The sequence below is a fragment of the Pinus tabuliformis genome, chromosome 5_2 (genome assembly GCF_031772625.1).
Source record: "Pinus tabuliformis cultivar Carrire ecotype Pingquan chromosome 5_2, CPIR1, whole genome shotgun sequence".
NCBI lineage: Eukaryota > Viridiplantae > Streptophyta > Pinopsida > Pinales > Pinaceae > Pinus > Pinus tabuliformis.
In genome coordinates, this window is record NC_142306.1 from 607662954 (window position 1) to 607670048 (window position 7095).

The window sequence follows — 7095 nt, forward strand, 5'->3', positions numbered from 1 at the left end:
TCATCCAGTTATACATAAGTGAGATATTCTTCCATCAGTCACATCTGATATCTCTTCTGAAGATTCATCATCTGATTCCTTTGAGCTATCCTCCATCAGTTACATCTGATATCTCGTCTGAAGATTCATCTAGTTATACATAAGTGAGATATTCTTCTATGAGAGGGTTGCCATCAAGTACAACACATGCATCATAATGCCAACAATCTCCCCCTTTGGACTTGATGGAAACAACACCAAATCACTCTCCCCCTTTGACATCAAGGGCAAAGGGTGGACCAAGATATTCTCTTCCTTTGCTGAATCATTCTACTGTCCATACTCCCCCTGAGTACCTGCTGAAATCTCTGAATAATCTCCCCCTTTGTATATGCCAAGGTGTACCAATCTGTCAATGCTCCCCCTGAGTACATGCCAAGTTTCTGTACTGCTGAAGTGTGCTGTTCATGCTCTTCCTGACTGTAGGCAAGATCTGCAAAAGATGTTCTTCAAGAAGAACATGACTCTATACATCATAAAAGACCTTCCTATCACCAAAGACTCATACATACATCCATCTCTCAACTAAGTGAGGATATACAAAAATTGACTCATCCACCCAACCAAGTGGGGATACATCAAAAGTTTACATATGACAACCAATCATATTGCATCAATCATCCCAGGCATAGTGGGGAAACCAAAATAGGCCGTTACATGACCTTGACACCATGAAAGAGATACCACAAAAGAGATATATGACATAGAGACGAAATAACTAGACCAAGACTTATGAAAGTCACCAGCAGCTTCTGATAATCACCATTCAGATCAGCAACCAAGAGGTCCTTCTGTTCTCCTTTCGCCTTTGTTCCTCCTGAAATCAACACCAAATGTGAACTAGAACCAAAAGCTTTAAGATAATGCCAACAATGCATCATTGGAAGATTATCTTCTCCCCCTGAACCTGTGCCAGATGATCTCTGTCAGACCTATATCAGACTTTCTGCAACCAACATCTGTCCCTGCTGATTTCCTTCAAATCTCCATATACGCGACTGTATACACATAAACAGGCGTATATACGCAACACGCGTACACCATATACGCGACTATCCCCTTGTAAAACGGCGTATGCACGCGGATATCCTTTAAACAACACGCGTACACAAATTTCCATATCAGCAACCTGTAAATGTCCTGTAGAGAATAGGTCATCAACCTATAACAAGGTATGTCTACATCAATTCATCCCTTTGAACAGAATTCAGAGTCATTCACATTGTATCATGTGAGAAACCACCATAGCCATTTCATCAAGCTCTACATGATCCAAGTATCATCTGCATCAATCAACATATGTAAGGATCAACCTATCATCATATAGATAAGAACTCATCACCATGTCTTCAATAAAGCAACTTTGAGTAGTCATCCATGTATCAGCACTATGTATCTTGAGCTCAAATTCTTTTGACAAAGATTCTTGATATCATCATCAGCAACAATCCTTATCCGCATGAGTGCCTGCATCATAACTGTATGATATTTATGCATATGACAACAGCAGTATATAAGTGACTCATCATCAAGTGAGGAAGATGTGTATTCAAGCTTTGTACTTCTCCTTGTTCTTATGAAGATCACCATGTAAGCACCATATATGCATCATCAAAGAATCAACCATAAATCTGATCTGAACATCTTCTATGTAACTCCAAGAATCAAATGAGAGTTTATCATAGACAACTCACAATAGCAAGATATATCATTTAGCCATATAAGAATCATCACCAAGGATTATTAACCATAATGCCAACAATGAATTACTAAAGGCATATGCTCCCCCTCAACCAGTGCCATCTGTTAGATCTGATCATGCATAAGCATCAGTAAGCATCAAAACATCTTCATCCTCAAGTTAGGATCAAAACACTTCCAGACATCATACAAGTAACAAAACATTTCCACACATCCTCAGCAGACTGTAGCTATTAACCAATAGAGCAAATAATGGACTGAATCATATCAGATCCCTTTTCTGAGCCTGTCCCCACTGCTTTTCTTCAGACTGACATATACGCGACTTTGTAGTGTCGAACTCGCGTATATACGCGACTTCCCTTTAAGGAACTTGCGTATGAGATTCAGGACACTGAAGGTTTACACTTTCAGCTCCCCCTGAGTCTGATATGTCTGTGCTGTGCTGTCTCAGTACATTGTGCTGACTGTACTTCCTTCTTCCTCCATATCTTCAAGTGTGATGAGGTTTTCTCCTTTCGGTGTGATGTCCATCCTTTGTTCCTGCATTCCTTTGCTATATGTCCAAGCTTGTTACATGCATAACATCTAACATGTTTCATGTTCCTTCTGTAGCAATCAGCAGCTTTGTGACCATACATATTGCAAGCAAAGCAATATCCATTAAAGTACCTTGATTGAGATGACCTGTCCGCATAATAGTCTTGAACTCTTCTTCTTCTACATCTAGCTGCAACATGTCCAAGATTATGACATACATAACATTCAATATTATTCATAGGAGGAGTAAAAGATTTTCTTTGAAGACTTTCTTTCCTTGGTTGATGATGAGATTGACCTTTCATCTCCTTGTTGATCATTTTGGATTTCTCTTTAGAGTTCCTTGCCTCACCTTGTGAACTAGATTCACCTTCAACAGATTCATGGAAACCAAGACCAGTCTTGATTGCAGGAGACCTTTGACTACTAAGAATATCATCCAAGGCTTTAGTACTATCTTGAAATCTCAAAAGTTTATCCTTTTCTTCTAATTTACCTTTCAAGATATTTACCTCAACTTGAAGTTGTTCCTCCTTTTCTAGACATTGCTTCTTCATGTCTTCTCCATATTTTCTTCCTTCTTCCATTTGTTGCCTTAGATTGAGTATCTCCTTTTCTTGCTTTTCATACAGATCCTGCTGAATTTGACGAACTCTGAAGGCACATTCCAACTGTGATTTTAAGCTGATGACTTCGTTGTCTTGCTTTTCAATTGCTTGGTGTAGATCTTCATTCTGCTTCTTGGATTCTTCAAGATCTTCCTTTAGTGAGAGGATCGTAGCTTCAAGATTTTCATAGTAGCTGGATCTATCTTTGAGTTTCTTGATGGTTGTGCTTCTTTCGTTGACTTCTTTTCTTAATGATGTCACTTCATGCTGCAATTTTTGACATTGGTCTTCCTTGTCCTTGAGTAGCTTTCTTACCTTGTTTCCTTCTTCTAGTTGGGCCTTTAGTTTGGTAACTTCTTCTTTGAAAGCACATTCCCTTTTGTTCAATAGATCTTGTTGATCTTTAACTTTGTCTGTAATCCTTCTAAATAATGCCTCTATTTGATACTTTTCTTGCTCACCCATAAAAGCATGTTCAGTAGTTTCACTATCACTTCCATCACTTTCACAAGGAAATATAGCAGGAACATCAGAGGATAACACATTCATACCTGATAATGATTCTGAATCTGATTCTGAATCTGAAGAGCTTCTTATACCTAATCCCCAATCGACTCTCCCACTGTCATAGTCCTTCTGAGATGTCTTCTTCTTCTTATGAGCTTTCTTCTTAAGCTTCTTTCCCATTGTTCCACGGATCTCCTTCAAGCGATCAAGCTTCTACCAAAGGACCTGCTCTGATACCAATTGTTGGAAATAATACTGAGAGGGGGGGGTGAATCAGTATTATCAGATCAATCAAACTTTTCAATTTCATGCTCAGAAACATATACGCTACTTCAGTTAAGTGAACCCGCGTGTACACGCTACTGTGTCTAAAGCAACTAGCGTATATCCAGAGATCTTATGATTTAGTTAGCTTATCTTCAGTAAATGCATCAGATCATTATTAAGCATATTAACAGTAAACAGGTGCAGAATAACAGAACAGAACATCACACAAGAGCCACACACATGAACACAAAGATATAAGGTGGAAACCCAATGTGGGTGAAAACCACCTGCTGCAAGTCATCTCAATCTTCTTCTTAATAAGAAAATCCTTTTACAATGTTTGTACTGGTGCAGTCTTATACCAGTACGGGAGCTACAACCCCCTTTGCTCTTGTACTAGCCGATCCATTTACTAGTACGCAGGCTACTACCTGCTACAATGCTCCAAAGATCTCCCTTAGCTTTTGTACTAGCTTAGATACTAGTACGTAGGTGCTTGCCTACAATCTTCTCACCTCCAGGTACCACGTTTCATCAATTTTCAGACTGGATACACTGAAGCACAACACATAATCTGAAAGGCCACTTTTCATCCAATTTTCATACTGGACCCATAACTATCATTGAAGCTCAAAACAGTCATCAAACTCCGAATCACTGAAACCCTGTTAACAACAGTCACCAGAACACAGAGCAGACACAGAACTCTGTAATAATCATCAGATCCATCTGCAACTTCAAATATTAAGATTTACAATGTATACGCTACTTCGATGAATCAAACCCGCGTGTATACGCGCTTTTATCAAAGCCAACCCGCGTACAGATCTAAAAATAATTTCTCATAACTTGCAGCTGTACCAGACATCAGTCATACTCATAACACTTATAGAACAATACATGCGTCAGTATGTAGATCTAGAATAAGCATCATAAAGATAGTTCATTTCAAACCATTTGATCCCGATCTCTCCTTAGATCTAGTTCTCCATCAACAGGTGAGATCTCTCCTTAGCTCAGATCAAGCAATGCATCATCAACCCATAACCCTGCATACTGGATCTAATGCTTCATCAGATATTCAAGACATTTTAGATACTCTTGCCTAATGATTTCATCCTCCTTATATAGCCTTAGGCCTTGTTCAATACCAAGAGCCAAAACCATAGAAATCCAATACCATCAACTTCAAAACTAGGGATCAACACGTCCGCCGAGACGCCAAGGTCCAAAACCATAGGCACAACTTCCAAGGAATAACCGCCATGGACCAAAGGTACTTTTCCACATACACGCGCTTTTGCTGAAGCCAACCTGCATGTACACGCGACTTGGGCTTAACTAACCTGCGTGTATGAACTTTCTCTTCTTCTTATAGTCTGATCATCAATTCCTTGCTGCTGACCTTCTGTACTATGATTTGTCATCAGTGAGGTTTGCCATCAAGGACAACACTTATCTCATAATGCCAACAATCTCCCCCTTTGGACTTGATGGCAAAGCTAACTTGTCACACTTAGAACTATCATCTGATTCCTTTGAGCTGTCCTCCATCAGTCACATCTGATATCTCTTCTGAAGATTCATCATCTGATTCCTTTGAGCTGTCCTCCATCAGTCACATCTGATATCTCGTCTGAAGATTCATCCAGTTATACATAAGTGAGATATTCTTCCATCAGTCACATCTGATATCTCTTCTGAAGATTCATCATCTGATTCCTTTGAGCTATCCTCCATCAGTTACATCTGATATCTCGTCTGAAGATTCATCTAGTTATACATAAGTGAGATATTCTTCTATGAGAGGGTTGCCATCAAGTACAACACATGCATCATAATGCCAACATTAATATATATTAATATTTTTCTACTAGGATAGGAAAGGAAAACAGTATCTGAGATGTTATATCTGAGAAGAATTGGCGGACCTAATCTGCCTGATTAAAGGAAGCCAATTTCCACTAATCTCAATCCCATTGTCCCTATTGAGATTATGTGGATGCTTTATAATCTCAAGAGCTTCCCTAATTTTCCTCCTTTGATACTGCTCTTCTCTTGCGATAATTGAGGTGTTCTCCAAACAAACATGGTGCTTAGTTTTTTAGGAGTGTTTTGCAAGGGCCGAAGTGCGAGATCTTCCATTCTTAATATCGGCTTTGTGTTCTTTCAGTATCTTTTGCAGGGAGCGACTTGTTTCTCCAATATAACTCCTGCCACAAGAATAGTTAATTTTATATACTCCCTTGAGTTGATGTTTATCAATATTATCGTTCACAGACCTCATACCCTGCTTAATTGTTCCAGGTGTTGTGAACTGCATGAATATGTCTTTCTTCCTCAAGATCTTGGCAATCTTATCTGTCACCCCTTGAATGTATGGTAGGAACACTCTACCACAATGAGGTTGGGCTTGAGCCTGAGGCTCTTGGGATAAAACCCTCCTTTCATATCTTTCTATAGCTTTTTTAATTTATTTTTCTCTATAGCCTATACTCTTAAATACTGAAGATAAATGCTTATTTTCTTCATCAAGATGCTCAGAGTCAGATATTCTAAGGGCTCTAATAGTAAGAGTGTTAAGAACGCCAAACTCCTGGGGAGGATGATGATAAGATTCATTGTGGAGGTATTTTTTTTGTGTGAGTTTACTTCTTGAATACCTTATGTCCTAAAGAGCCATCCTCTTTTCTGATAATAAGGACATCTGAAAGTTGAATGATCTTGTTCTCCTCAAGCTCCTTAGTAAATTTTATTTTAGGACAGATAGAATTAAGGTGTTTAGAAAACTTATCAAGTTCTGTCCTACCATGAGTCCATTTAATGTTGATATCATCAACAAATCTCTTCCACCAAGATGAATTCAAAGGATATGATTCAAGGGATTTCTTCTCAAAGTACTCCATGTATAAGTTTGCTGCAATTGGTGAGAAGGGTGATCCCATTTCCACCCCAGATGTTTGCTCATAATAACGTCCTTTGAAGGTGAAAACAATTGACCACAAACAAATCTCAGCAAGTTTTGCTGATGACAACCAAAGAAGAGGAATGGAATAACACCACTGTCGATGGAAAATTTATCCGGGAGGATGATAGTTTTGGTACCTTAAATTCAGAAGAAGAATTGGAAAATTGGCAGAATAGGCTACACAAAGTGTCTACAAGGCGATGTGCAAGGATCACTAAATCACTTCACTGTATAACTTTTGAGGTATGTAACTTGCCTTACTATGATGGTTTAGGTAATGTAAGAACTTTCCTTGATGATTATGAAAGACAAATACCAGAAGAGAAAAGGTTGTTAGCTTTGGATGTGGCCCTAAGATCTACCCCTGCTAGATGGTGGGGTGCACATAAAAGAAATATAGTAGATTGGTAGGAGTGTCGAAGATTAATGTGGATTAGGTTTGGGCTAGTAGATACAGAAATAGAG